Genomic DNA, 15924 nt, shown 5'->3' with positions numbered 1-15924 from the left:
TTACTCTTTCCCTCTTCTCAACGGAAAGAAAAACGCGCAAGCACTGTCCCAACTGCGGGCCTTTAACGCGGAGAAAGCAGACCCTTTCCCACGCGCGTTTCTTCTCATTTTGAAACTTTCACCCCCTCAGCTCCCTCCTCCTACCCGAGAGGAAAGAGAGGAGTGCACAAGACGGCGCGGGGGGCTACCTTCAAACCTTCCCTCCCATCCGGACGTGGCTGTCATGGGGAAAGCGCAGCATCTCTCCGCCAACCTAGCCAGCGTTCCTCGCTCTCTTCTGGAGTGGGGTGATGAGAGGCTTCTCTTTAAATGGGATGGGACGTGCTTCGAAGGACCCCATCTCTTAAACGGCACCCCTGGAGAAAAAACAAAACAAAATGAAGAGGAGGCCTAAGAGCATGGGAGCAGCCAGGGGGCAGCTGTCCCCCTAAACCAAATAAATAAATAAAAATACTTAACAAACTGACCAATTGTGTCACAGATATCTCGCTTCTGCCCCCTAACATAAAGCATGCCTCCCCCTAAAATAAATCCTGGCTACGCTGATGCCAGAGAGAGAGGTGGAGGAGGGGCTTTCGGGGGGAAGTAGGAACTTCCAACAAGTGATAGCTGGTCGTGTGAATAGGATAGAGCTAATAATAGTAGTACTGTAGTAGCAATAATAAAATCCAGACTTTGTTTGCACTTTAAAAAGACACTGAGGTTTTCCTTGAAGGTGGGGGTAGCACTCGCTGCTTTTTGGGAACTGCCAACCCCTCTCCCCACCCCCTTTTTCCGCTGAGCAGCTGAGGGGGAGGCGTCGCTTCCTCGCGCGCGCAGCTCCCGCCCCTTCGGAGAGGGCTCAGGCGAGCGCGACCTGCGACTTTCTCCCCGAGGAGGCTTGTGGGCGAGGGCGCGCCTTGCGTGGCAATGACGTCCCCTGCCGGCTAAGGAGCAAGGTGCATCCCCTTCCTCGGGCGGAGGGGGTCCCTGTGTCCCGACTGCCTCGTCCCGGGCTGGGTTCTCCTTTTCCTCCAGCGGTGTGGAGAGAGAACGGCCAGAGGGCGGCTGCCACAGTTAAATAATTCTGGTTAAGGAGCCTGCCAGCCTGTGTGGATCATTTCTGAAGTAGCTTCAGCAGCAAGGATAGATCGGGGAGGAAAGGAAAATTGGAGCGCGGGGAGGAATGTAGGATCACAAAATAATAAAATAAAATAAAATAAAATAAAATAAAATAAAATAAAATAAAACCTAAGGATCATTTCAAACGTTTTTCAGGAGGACGTTTTTGTGGCAGTGGTAGATCATGGACGGATCCCCTGTTGCGGTTGTTGTGGAGGAATTACTGATTACCAGCATTCAAATAGCATTAACTCAGCAGGTAAATTTAGGAGAACTTGACTCTACAGCAATCCTAATAATAATAATTTATTATTTATACCCCGCCCATCTGGCTGGGTTTCCCCAGCCACTCTGGGCGGCTTCCAACAGAACACTAAAATACAATAACCTATTAAACATTAAAAGCTTCCCTAAACAGGGCTGCCTTCAGATGTCTTCTAAAAGTTTGGTAGTTTTTTTTCTCTTTGACATCTAGTGGGAGGGCGTTCCACAGGGCAGGTGCCACTACCTAGAAGGCCCTCTGCCTGGTTCCCTGTAACTTGGCTTCTCGCAGCAAGGGAACCGCCAGAAGGCCCTCGGCGCTTACTTAGAGCCATGAGGCTTAGAACCCCACCAAAAAACCTGTTCTCAAATCACAGCTTATTTATGTGTCTACCACAGAGTACACTACTACATAAAGGTAAAGGACACCTGGATGGTTAAGCCCAGTCAAAGGCGACTATGGGGTTGCGGCACTTATCTTGCTTCAGGCTGAGGGAGCCGGCATTTGTCCACAGACAGCTTTCCGAGTCATGTGGCCAACGTGACTAAACCGCTTCTGGCGCAACGGAACACCAGGACAGAAACCAGAGTGCACGGAAACACCGTTTACCTTCTCATCACATTGGTACTTATTTATCTACCTGCACTGGCATGTTTTTGAACTGCTAGGTTGGCAGAAACTGGGACAGAGCAATGGGACATAGTCAGTGCTGTATACTGTCACCATGGTGCAAACCCAGGAATCTTCTCTTTTACCTGGTTTCTTAGATGGACCCCACCAGATGATCTACCATGAGTTACATTATACCATAGTCACATCTCACTTCCTTGTCCATTGCATCATAAACATCGCATACCCAGAGTTCTATGGTACAAAAGCCACCATCTCATGACTCTTCATATCCTTGTTGATAGACAGAACCATGAAAATTGTGGATGTAGGACTGCATGTTTGGAACGAAGGGGGGGGGGGGTGGAGGAAAAAACTCTTTTTTTCTTTGCACGATGTGATATTAATAACCCTTCACCCCAGATAGAAACAAGATCATCGTGTTTTTATTAAGCATAAACAGGATTTTAAGAACTGTGTGGGATGGATTATAAAAGGAGAGAAGACTGGTGAATGGTGAGAAGAGGAAAATTTTTATGACGCAGTTAAAAAATGGCTTCTCGCCAAGACAGGCTTGCCGGAGAAAGAAGGGCAGGGGGAGGAGAACCAGGATCGCTAGAATGAGAAGGAATGTTGGAATGCAAGTTTGACCTGGCAGAGCCCCCTGACTCATTTGATTTATTTGGTAAGCCTGAGAAAAATAAAGGACAGACCAGAGATTAGTTTTGTTTATGGAAGCGTTGAACAGAGTCCGTCCCTGACCGATATGATTTTTGGAAGAGTACAAAACCCACACAGAGATACCAGTTTATGATCTGCTTGTGAAAATCATCAGAGATCGCAAAGAAAGGAATATAAGATAACAACAAGAAGAGAAAGGAAGTAACAAAGGACTATCGGGATCAAACTGGATAGAACTGACTAATTAAAGCAGGAAGATAAGTGATGCCTGTTTTGGACTCGTGCGGAGCTTGATGTATGGGTACTCTCAACAAAATTTAAAATCTGGCTGTATAATTTGGAATTAATGTGATATGGATAATGTGATGTGATTGGCCTGTTAATAAAAATTATTTTTTAAAAAAGAAAATTGTGGATGTAGAACTTTGCATATTTCCAAAATATTTATGACTAAACATGCATAGCTTTTGCAGCACTTTGGCTAAGTTTGAAATGAATTAATTAAAACATAAACTTTTATAAGCAGAGCACAGCAAGTCTGCAAATGAGTGTTAAAAGCCTAAGCAGTTACTTTACTATTGGTAAAATGTGCAAAAAGATTGCACTCTGGAGCTTAAGGTAAAGTTTGTGATATATTGGTTGTCAAGCTGAACAATTTTAAACTTTTATGTCCACAGTGGACCAAATATTGTTAAACATTCATAGGAATAGGATTGTGCCCTGCAGCTTAAAATAAGCTCTGCAAACCCTTATGGTTGCAAAGAGACTTATCCTTCAAGGCTGGATGGATTAACTCTCACCATCTACTATTCAGTGGTCTGAAGTTCTTAGACCTTTTCTGAATTTGAACACCTATTTGGATCTATGGACAACTTAAAATATATTTCTGAGTGCTGGATTATTTTTTATTATTCATGTAGGGTAGCAATGTTTCTTTTTGTTATAATTGCAAAAAAGCTAATATTTTTAAAATTATAAGTAATGTGGATATGAGAAGTTGGATACTGGAATTAAGAATTATGATATAGATTATGATTTACAACAAACTGCTGCAGTGGGGAGTGCCCATTTACTGTTCCAGCTAGGCAGTTAGCCACACCCTTCTTTAGGGTACCCCATTCCATTCCTCCTCCTCCTTGTTTTGCTTTGTCATCCCAGTCAGTATTCCATTGCTATTGAGCATGCCCTGTCCTCAGAGCTGGATTTAGAGCATTGAGAGCAATTCCCTGCACAGGGTGCTGAGCTGAAAAGGCACAAAACTGAGAAGGTGCATAATTGAGAAGATCTATTTGGAGGTGCCAAATTTGCACAGGACACCATATTATGAAAGATTACCAAAGTCTGCCCCTGCTGTCCTAGTCAAATTGTTTTGGTGTTCCCCTGCCTTAAGAGTTTTTATGCACAAGATTTCTATACCTCTACAAAATTTAGGATTCCGCCAAGACTGCTCATACCTCCTTCTTGTTCATGTGTGTTGTCACTTTGACTACATTAGCAGAGGTATTCGTGCTTGAACATCAGAAATGGAGGGAATGGTGCTTTTAAATTCTAATTAAACATAGGTAGTAAATGTGAAGGACCCCTGGATGCTTAAGCCCAGTCTAATTTGACTATGAAGTGCGGCGCTCATCTCCATTTTCAGTCTGAGGGAGCCGGTGTTTGTCTGCAGACAGCTTTTCCAGGTCATGACTAAACCACTTCTGGTGCAACGGGACATCATGATGGAAGCCAGAGCGCGTTGAAGCACTGTTTACCTTCCCGCCGCAGTGGTACCTAGTTATCTACTCGTGCTGGTATGCTTTCAAACTGCTCGGTTAGCAGTTATTAAGCATAACTCTAGCACATTGGGGAAATACTCTGCAGAAGAAGAGATTTGAGGCTGAAAGACAACTGGAAAGGGTGGTTCATGGAGACTAAGTTGGAAGTGAGCAGAATATGTGAGACTCCACATGTTTACTACTTAAACCACCTAGCTGCCTTAACTTACCATTTTCATGTTTTCTGGTGTGTGAAGAAATGTGTGAACACCTCAGTTCTTCTCTTAGGCCCAATCTATATCAAATGGTAAGCTATGATGTAATATTTTGTGTTTATTTTTAAAAGCAGCTGCTGGAGGTCCATTTAGGATCAGGACCGAGGAATGTAGAGTTCAGCCCTTTCACCTCCTCCCACAGTGTCCACAAAAATTGTCCCTTCTAACTTGCTATTTGGTTTAGGAGAGAAGCTCTCACTGGCGCCAATGAAATGCAAATAGAAGCTCCTGAGGGGTCGCATTTGTTTGCACAATGGCAAACATGGTCTCCATGGTCCTGAACCTAACCAGGGCCTTTAGCAGCTTCTGTTTGCAATGTTGTTGTTGTTGTTTAAAAAAATGCATGTGACATTAAATCCCCAAAGCCAGTATCATTCTGATTTCAAAACTATTTGAATAGTGAATGTCAGGTACATACAACAAACCACTTCCTGGGGATGTTCTACATGTCTGACATCAGGGGTGGGGATAGTATCGTGGAGGAGCATTTGGCTTCCCTGCCACTTACTGCCTGCCCACTGCAGTTGTACCTGTGTCTATCTGGAAGCAAGCTCTATTTAATTCAGTAGCACTGACTCCCTGACTAAATGGGTTAGAATATTCTTCATATGATAGAACCAGATGACCATAGCTATGTTATACCTGCATTAGCCCTGGAAGTATAGTCTGCTGTTGTAGTGGGACCTTGGAATCATGTAAGGTGGGTTATTTACTTGAAGTATGGGACTAGTGATATTTCATACACAGTTATTTAAGAAATTTGTAAGAAGTGATTTACAAATAGGATTTATCCATGCAAACACGCTCTTAACTTTTGAAATGCTGCATATCCCAGAAGAAACCCAATATTTTGTTATACTTGCACACTGCTTGCTTCTCTATACTTCTCATGGACATGGGGCAATTTAGCAGAAATCAAACAAACTATTCCAGTCTTTTTAAAGTTGCCGACCACAATTCTCACAGGGGGGAATCAGATCTACTGGTTTGTGGTAAGGAAGCACTTAAAATCCAGCCCAACCCTGCCTTTTCAAGCACAAAATAGATTAAAGATGCAACATATGGTCTTTGTATTTCACATCTATGTGTATACTTATGCAAATCTGCATGGTCTTTACAAAATTGCATTTTCAACTTCCAAAAGTATTTATGGATTCTTTTTCCACATAGGGATCAGGCAGCTCCTGAGAGACAAAAAGGACTTTCGCCCATCTTAGCTAGGAAGCAATGGAAACTGCTTACATTTCCTAACACATAGGGAGCAAGTAGATATTATTTGTCACAAGAACCAGCTGAAGAGAACCACTCCCCATCCATAAAATGGAATCATATTGTCCATGTCCAGAAGCAATGAAACCGATTGTTTTCTAGGAAACAGAGCTAGCAACTTCATCTACCCATGGCTAGCTATGAAAAAGAGGGCATTTCAGCAACAGAGGCATTGAATTCAGATCTTGGGTGCTTCAAGTTTGAAGGTTGAATTCAACACAACGCTAAGGATTCTCCTTGCATGACAGGACATTATCCACCTCCTCCTGCACCCCCTAAATCTGTTCAGGGATTTTCCCTAACCTTCCAAAGCAGATTGGGGGGCGGGGTGGGGCAGGGGGCATTTGCATGGAAGAGAGGGAGAAAATCCCCTTGTGCTAGCATTAACCTTTGCACTACTGCAAACAGTTCTTTGAATCCTGCCCACTCACTGTTTTTGCATACTAAGCGACATAACTTTCCATTTGTCATTCACCATGTCACTTTGCCACTCACTCTACCTTGGGCAACAAATCTTAATTTCACATTAAAACACCTGGTGCAGGACTACCCTGCAGCTCATGAGAAAAACGGAAAGCTATTTATGGAGGCAAGTCATGTGGAAATGGAACAAAACATAACGTGTGTATAAGCTTCTGGTGGCAAAGTATGTGAACCTGCATTCCAATTTCTTATGCTGGCCCAAATGAAGCGAAATATTTAAGCATAATAATCAGTAACTTAAACTAGGGTAATTATATTGCTGCAATTGTGGGGAAATTTGCATAGGTTAAACAGGTCTTCTTGGTTATACTTGTGTGCTGCTGCTGGCGTCACTGCTCTTATGAACATTAATTCAGTTCATGAACGTATTTCATATCATAATATGGAATATACATGTACTTAAGAGAAAAATGATTTATCAGGATTCTTAACTTGTATTCTGTTTAGTTTTAAAAGTTTTATCAGTCTCGTAGGGGGGGAAATGTAGATGTCATATTATTATAATAGTGAATCTGCACATTTGGTGTAGATTTTGTTTAAGGTTTTACTGTAATTTTTGGTCTGTCAACATCATGCATGGAGTGTATGGAGTGTTATAGGAGGGATAGTATCTCTGATGGGGAACATGTCATGCTGCTTCTGGGGTAGTTTGTCCATCTTTGCTCTCCACCCTGCACTCAGCTTTCACTTGTGGCTCCTAGAAGCTGTCAGCATGTGACAGTGGCCACACCCTGGGAATGGCTTTGACTGGCCGGCTAAACCAGGTGAGGGTAGCTAATGGGTCTCAAACCCTCAGTGAGTTAGGGACTTCCCCTGCCTGTAAAGACAGGCTCCAGCAGATTGACTGGATGAGACCAATAGTGGACTCAGTGGTCAAGTAGATGGTTTCTGTACGGGCTGTAGAGGGAAGTGAGAGGCAGATGGGAAGGTAGCCCATCTAGGTGAAGAAATGCTCTTATCCCAAACCTCCATTGCCCTGCAGCTATGTTCATCCATGAGAGATGTGTTTCTGGAGTAAACCTCAAGGGAAACTCTGTACCCACTGTCTTGCAGGACATCTTGGGGAGAAGAAAGGGCTAAGGAGTAAACCCGACACAAATCCACAGCGAAGTCCCTAATATGGTAGGATGATGTCTTGTACACCTCCTTCTGGCAACTCATGTAGCCAAACATTGTGTTCTGTTTTCCTTTGGACCATATCAGCAAGGCTGAGAAGTGGGTCTTGTTCTCTGGACAGCCCAGGACCTCCAGACACACAACCCAGGCTTGAACTCCACAGGTGCCCCATGTGTTTTATTCAATGCTGAGGAGGTCAGTTCTTTTCTGAGATCAGAATAGAGAGGAAAAGACAGCAGATAAAGTGGAAACACTTCTACCAAATCAGAGTCAAACATATTTATCTCATAAAACACACAATACTCTTCAGGGGTCTACCAACAATGGTTTGGAAATGGAGGGAAGCAAATGAGCTTCTTTGCATATAATATCAATTAAATGCTTTTCCATGCAATGTGGCTGTTTCAAAACTTGATGGCAGGAACAAAATACTGAAAGACTTATTGATGATGAATTCTGTTGGACTTCCATAGCTGGAAGCCTTCATGGGTAGGTGAGCTGTTGTGCACTTGAAAGATTGCATGGGATTTTAATTGGTCTTATATACATAGAGGGATGTGCATTGCTGCCTATAGCAAGCATACATCTTCTTTCTGGATGTGCTGAAATTGTGCTTCTACAAGCCTAGTTCTAATGTAGTAATAAATGCTTCTTTCCAAGGCTGCAATCCTCTGAACACTCACCTGCAGGCAAGGCACATTCAACAGAGCAGGGCTAGATCAGGCTTTGGATCAGGCTTCATGTGTGTTTTGAACACTGGGTTGTATCCAATGCTAATATTACTCAGAGTAGACTCGCTGAAATGAGTCTAGATGACTAACTTAAGTTCATTAATTTCAATGGGTCTTCTCTGAGTAGGACCAACAAGGGATACAACCCACTGCTCGCTCAATGATCTGCACTGTGAACGCTAACATTGTTTTTCACATACTGTGCTCAAAACTTGTTTTGAAACTGGTTTCAGTTCAAACACAGTTGCGTCTCTGTCTCTTGCATGAAGGCGTCCTCTGATATTTTCCTAGTTTGATGTCTGCCCATTAAGACTGAAAACACTTCCTTCTTTAGCATCAGAAAAGATGGCCACAGTTTATTTTGGGAAAGGCAGTGTCACATAGTTTCAAACAAAAGAGTTATTCAAAATGAATATTCATTGGCTAGAATGGAAATCAGAGAGATTTGGAAACAAAAGTATAAATTAGTATTGTACAGTTGTGTTGCTTCTCCTTTTCTTCTTTCTGGCAATGATTTTTTTTTCCCTTCAGGATGGGGCGAATAATACTTCACTTACCCTCCTGCATACAATGCTAATATTAGTTTCCAGAGTGGCACAGCTTTTAAAAGTTGCACTGTACATTATCCAAAGCTATCACAAGCACCTCCCAAAGTGTAGTGTCACAGAGCTGAGCTCAGCTGAACTGAAGGAACTCTTCCTTGTCTCTTTTGACTTAAACTGCGTGATGATCTGCACACACAAAAAGCAACAAGTCAAAGTTTGCAACTATTACAAGTCAGCATAGAAAATAGTTATTTTATTATCTTATTTGTGTCACCAAGAAAAGCAACAAGACGACAAATCATTGCTTCCAGAAATATCCCCTTCCCCCAACATGGTATAATGAAAAAAGACAACTGTCACAAGAGTAGGGAGCAGAAAGAAGAGGAAGTTTACATTGGGGGAGGGTGGGAAGAGTCTTGTAAAGAGATGTGAAATGTTTTTTGGTCTAGAAGTTTACATTTCCCCCAGGACTCATAATTCAATTCATTTCTTCACATAAGAACAATTAAAGCTAAGGAGAGCACAACCTTAACACCATAGCTCAATGCCTAGGCCCACTTGAAATAATTTTCTCTCCCTCAATTAAATCTTGACCCATGGCGCAACTGCTTTCCGATGGTTGTACCAACCATCTTGGCTTGCTTGATCCATTATAACATCACCCCTGATTCTAATGGAGCCTCATCTCAATCAGACAGGTCAGGTAGTGGTAACATGTGCCTGGGTCAGTTTACATCTGTTTTGAAATGTGTGGACAGACTAGTCAGGGTTAAAAACAAGGGTAAGGATAAAGAATGGATTGTAGTGAAATTCATCCTCCTGTACCTTTTCTCATTACACCTCAAACCCTCATAAGTTTGTTGGGCTAATCTCCCCACCATCTGGGTGCATCCACATGGCAAATTTGAAATGAGAAGTGAATCTAGTGCACGCCAGTCATTATAGCCTTTGACTTCATTTGGCACTTGTTGCATACCTATTCACAGGTGTAGACTTACAGGTAGCTATTATGTGAGCAGGAAGAAGTGTGGTCTGCTGAACAATTGTACTGTTAAGCTGGTGGAGGGGGAACTCCTGCCTTTTCCAGTCCTGTAATCCTTGTTTAGCATACCAATGCCAACACAGAGCATATATCCCACTGGGAAGACATGGCTCTGTGGTAAAGTGCATGCTTTGCATGCAGAAGATCCAAGGTTCAATCTATAGTATTTCTAGTTAAAATACTCAGCAGGCCATTGGGATCCTGGGAGCCACTGCCAGCCAGAGTAGACAATACTGGACTATATGGATCAGCAACCACCTCCCTGCTATCTCACATCCCCCATTCTGCTTACCAGTAAGCAGCAACAACTCCACTGCCAGGAGGTCAGGTGAGCACTGGCACCATCCCATCCACTACTGATACGGACCAATGGTCCAGCTCAGTGGCTGCATTTGCATATAACACTAACCAGTGGTTTAGCATTTTGCCCCGAGTGCCTTCTGGTGGTTCCCTCACTGCAAGAAGTGAGGTTACAGGGAACCAGGCAGAGGGCCTTCTCGGTAGTGGCACCCGCCCTGTGGAACGCCCTCCCACCAGATGTCAAGGAAATAAACAACTATTTGACTTTTTGAAGACATCTGAAGGCAACCTTGTATCAGGAAAATTTTAATGTCTAATGTTTTACAATTTCTTATGTGCTTTAAGCAGCCCAGAGTGGCTGGAGAAACCCAGCTAGATGGGCAGGGTATTATTATTATTATTATCATCATTATTATTATTATTATCATTATCATCATCATCATCATCATCATCATCATCATCCTTCGGGGCATTAGTCCCCTTCCAGCATTCATTCCATGCTCCTTTTTAGTGGACATGAATAAGAGCTGTAAGGAGAGCCTGGAACACAACTGGGAGACACAGAGAAAGGGTGGGAAGGTCAACAAGAGCTGTGGCCAGTGGTCCAGGGTGCTTTAACAATAATTACCTTATAATAATTACCTCTTGGTATCCTGAACCAAAGAAAATTGGGGATCAATGTTCCTGAGGATGGCCTATCTATTATGAGTGTGTCCCATCTTCACCCATGGGCAGGCAAAAACAGAAATTTTATGGTGGGTGTGCCTAAGGGACTGGCAGAGTATTGCAGAATGGCTGGAATATAGTGATAGCCTAATAAGTTGAAAGTTTTTTTTTTTTTTCCTGAGCAAGCAATTGGATAGTATACTGACTATTAGGGGTATGCGCTGGCCACAATATTTCTCTACACTCAAGAGGAAAGACTGGAGTGGGAAAACATGACTCCCTAACAAGTATCCTGTTACTCCAAGAGTTGATGGTGGGTGTGGGCTTCCTTCCCACACAGACAGATTTGGGGGGCCACAGCCAATTCTCATTGGGAGAGAGATCTATCTCTGCACTGGGGAAAGGGGTGGTGGTGGAAAAACAGCATAGATTCATGTGAAAAACAGAGGCAGTTAAAAAAAAATTATTCAACATCCTTTACCAAAATCACTTTGATTGTAATGTTTCTTGGGCACTTGACTCCACAGAATAATGGGACTTCAGGGAGTTCCAGATCTGACTAATGGTGCAATATGATTTGGGCATGCAAAAAGAAAAAGAAGAAGAAGAGTTTGGATTTGATATCCCGCTTTATCACTAGCCTAAGGAGTCTCAAAGCGGCCAACAATCTCCTTTCCCTTCTTCCCCCCAGGTGAGTGAGACTGAGAGACTTCAGAGAAGTGTGACTAGCCCAAGGTCACCCAACAGCTGCATGTGGAGGAGCGGAGACGCGAAACCGGTTCACCAGATTACGAGTCTACCGCTCTTAACCACTACACCACACTGGCTCCCACCCCAATCACCCGTGTTCACTTTGGAAAATATATAAGGCCACCCGTACTGGCTACACACTTTCTTTTATATCTCTGCATGTAAAAGAAGCTAGAGAAGTTCTTTTTTTAAAAAAAGAAGAAGAACTGTGGCTGTGGCAGCAGTTCTGCCAATGGAGTGTAAAGCTCTCCCCATCCATTTCTTCAGGGCTGGTTTATCTTTAAGCATAGTAGACTGCAGAAGACTGCAGATTCTAAAGGTAAAGGTAAAGGTACCCCTGCCAGTACGGACCAGTCTTGTCCGACTCTGGGGTTGCGTGCTCATCTCGCTCTAGAGGCCGTGAGCCGGCGCCGTCCGAAGACACTTCCGGGTCACGTGGCCAGCGTGACGAAGCTGCAGCTGGCGAGCCAGCACCAGCGCCGCACACGGAAACACCGTTTACCTTCCCGCTATAAAGCGGTCCCTATTTATCTACTTGCACTTAAGAGTGCTTTCGAACTGCTAGGTGGGCAGGAGCTGGGACCGAATGACGGGAGCTCACCCCACCGCGGGGATTCGAACCGCCGACCATACGATCAGCAAGTCCTAGGCACTGAGGTTTTACCCACAGCGCCACCCGCTGCAGATTCTAGAAGACAATTAAAAGCTGGCAAACTATCAATTATGGCACCACAATGAATTGAGCTGTCTCCCAGGTTCTAAACTGCTGCTCTGGTCTAGATCAGCGTGAGAATAGCTTCAGCTTAAATCATTTGTTTTCCTGAGGTTTTTCCCCTCGAGTTCCAAAATAGGTTTCGTTTCCTTTTCCAACACAATCTTTTTCAATAAATCCCAGCTGATAAACATCCACTTTATATTTTATTGCACTTAATTACTGTAAGAAATCTCAGTTTGGTTGGTTCTAAGTAACAAATTCCAGTAAATATTGTTAGGTCATATATTATTGTAGCATCTGTGTCAGATTATATTATCCTTGTTAAGTAAAACAGTAAAAAATAATAATTTAAAAACCAGCCCCGCAGGCAAATAGGACATGTTATTTCAGTTAATTGTAGCATATGACTTTTCATTGTTTATTACCATCTTTAGTTTGACCTTGAACTACCTTTACATAGATCAGGTTCTGCAGATTACTTAGAATCTAAAATTAAGATGGTTGCCTGATAAAATTACTAGTGTAGCAAATACCTTCTAAAATGCAATATTTTCTGAGGATGTTAGACAAGAGTCGTTAGTCAATAGCGATGCCAAAATTAAAGAAATAGGTCAAAAAGGCTGGAAATGATTTAGATGCTTCAAGTCTGATAAACTATAATCTCCAACGTGATTGGCTTAAAGAGGTCATGGCTGTCTTCCAAAATCACACTTGTGCCAGAGAACAACTATCCGTTGCCTACTGACTTTGTGTCATTCTTTCCTAGAATGTTTAAACCTGCTCATCCCACTTGATCCTCTATGAGATTATTGGTAGTTTGTAAAGTGAGGAGCAGCTGTAACTGAGTGAAGGAGAGTTTAAATTAGGTGAATGGCAATACAATCTCATGCAGGTCCTCACAGAGGTAAGCCCCACTAAATATGCATAGGCCTGCAGCCTCAAAGTTTAGGTTATAGTGCATCAGGAAGAGAGCACAAATAGATTTTATTAGACTTTATGAGGGAGAGAATTTCCTAGAGAGAATGTACCATGCAAATGAAACATATCACACACACACACACACACACACACACAACTTTTTGCCCTAAGTGCAAACCACGCAGGTAGGCTGGCCATTCTACAGACAAGAACCCCCAAAGGGGAAATGGTTTTGAGAGGATTGTATTTTATTTCTGCCCAAGGAAGGCTTGCAGGAAGTTGAGGAAAATGCTTGTGTATTGAGTCCTTTGATTTATGTGGCTCATATGTGACAGGGGAGAGGGGCATCAAAATGACTGGCTCCAATAGCAATCCTGGTTCTCAAATGGATTGTTCAATTCTTACTGTAGAAGAGTGAAACAATATTAGGTGCTAACCATTCTTTTGAACTGGGGCCTCTACTACTTATATATACATCAGTAGCTAAACTATATTTTACTCACGGAACTTCAAAGGGAAATTCCAAATTTTAAAAATACAGTTCTATGCATGGCAACTTAGAAGTGAACCCACCCACCAACCCTGAATTCAGCGGAGCTTACTGCTGGGAAACCATGTATAGAATCTGTAGCCAAAATACAGCATAATCTGTACTGTAAAATAGAGCATAATGTATGAGCGCTATTTTAAGATTGATCTTGCTGATGGAAACAAATGGGAATTTAGACTAATGAATTCTTCATGAAAAGCCCATTCATTATTTAATTATTTGTTTGATTTGCTTGATCAATTTTTCAGTAGTTTCTTTAGGGATTAAAATAAAACGGCAAAACGCTGGAACAGCCTATGCAGGTTGCAGAAAGGTTACGGGAAGAGGGGTGGAAGATAGCCATAATTGACACATATAAGATGGAGGCTGTTCACTGGGAAGTCCCTTTCCCAACTTGTCCAAAATTTGACAGGTCTGATGCCTTGAAGTGGAATGCTTGAAAAATTTATGATGTTTGGATGGAGGATACAGAAGATACAAAGATGAGGAATGTGGTTGAGTAACTGAAATTGAGTAACTGAAATAAAAAGCAAGCTTCTACAATGTGTGCTTCTAAAATCCTTGTTCCAATCTGTCTAAAACTTGGCTGGTCTGATACCTTGAAGGAGTAGAGAAGTACTTCAAAGATTTGTGTTGTTGGAATAGAAAACTTAGAAGTTGTAAAAAGGCAGGTAAGAATGCACCAGTTTCTGTTTTTATTCGGCTGCAGCTCAGCTTCTGACAAAAAATACATCATCCATCATTTTATCCTCTGTAGCAGAATTTTATGTATGGTAATTACATTTTCATTGCATTATGCCATGTCATTCATTTCCTCCCTTTTTGAAGAAGGGGACATTTGCCTGCCTCCAGTCTGCAAGGACCTCACCTGTTCTCCATACAGGTCCAGGACAGAACTCTGTGGTGCCCCACTTGTCACGTTTTTCCATGATAATGAGGGGCTGTTAGCAAGCACTCTTGTTGTTCAACATCATTATAAGTTACTTGGATGAATGAATTGAGGGAGTGCTCATCAAATTTGCAGATGAAACCAAACTGGGAGGGTTAGTAGCCTCAGCCCAGTATACCTGAAAGAGCGTCTCTTCTCCCATCACTTAGCCTGGACACTGAGGTCCTCTTCCTAGGGAATTCTGCTGGTTCCCTCATTGTGAGAATCCGGGTGACAGGGAACCAGGCAGAAGGCCTTCTTGGTAGTGGTGCCCTCCCTGTGGAATGCCCTCCCTTCAGATGTCAAGGAAATGAACTATCCAACTTTTAGAAAACATTAGAAGGCAGCCCTATATTGGGAAGTTTTTAATGTTTGATGTTTTAGTATGTTCTGATATATGCTGTGAGCTACCCAGAGTGGGTGGGCAAACCCAGCCAGATGGGCGGGGTATAAATAATAAAATTATTATTATTATTTTTATTCATCAATGCCACAGAAGAATCAGGATTCGATATAACCTTAACAGATTGGAGAACTGGTTGTGACTCTTACCTTTGTACAGTAAAAGGTAAAGGACCCTTGGACAGTTAAGTCCAGTCAAAGGCAACTATGGGTTTGCGGCGTCTTCTCGCTTTCAGGCCGAGGGAGCCACAGACAGCTTTCTGGGTCATGTGGCCAGCCTGACTAAACTGCTTCTTGTGCAATGGAACACCGTGACAGAAACCAGAGCGCACGGAAACACTGTTCACCTTCCTGCCGCAGCAGTACCTATTTATCTACTTGCACAGGTGTGCTTTCAAACTGCTAGGTTGGCAGGAGCTTGGACAGAGCAACGGGAGCTCACTCCATTGTGGGGATTCGAACCATCGACCTTCCGATCGGCAAGCCCAAGAAACTCAGCGCCACCCGCATCCCTCTTTGTACAGTAGGCTACATTCAAGGCATGCAAAAAGTAGAAGTCTACACACACCTAAACAGATACTTTGCTCTAGGCCAGCAAGAAGCATCATTTCAGGAGCATCTGGCATAGTGGGATTGTGCCATGGAAGCACACTCCCAGCAGTGGCATTGTTGCTGCTTTCCTAGATGGTGTGGGGTTGGGGCAAGGTGGTGGCAAGATTGTGGCTGCATGAGCCCCAGTGGAGCAAATCTAGCACTCATGCTAGTACACTCACACAACTTGCTGCTTCTCTGCCCTGCCCCATCCAGACACAGTAGGTTCAACA

The sequence above is a fragment of the Podarcis muralis genome, chromosome 3, assembly GCF_964188315.1.
Source record: "Podarcis muralis chromosome 3, rPodMur119.hap1.1, whole genome shotgun sequence".
Lineage (NCBI taxonomy): Eukaryota > Metazoa > Chordata > Lepidosauria > Squamata > Lacertidae > Podarcis > Podarcis muralis.
The sequence above is the reverse complement of the archived record's forward strand: the minus strand, read 5'-3'. Positions refer to the sequence as shown.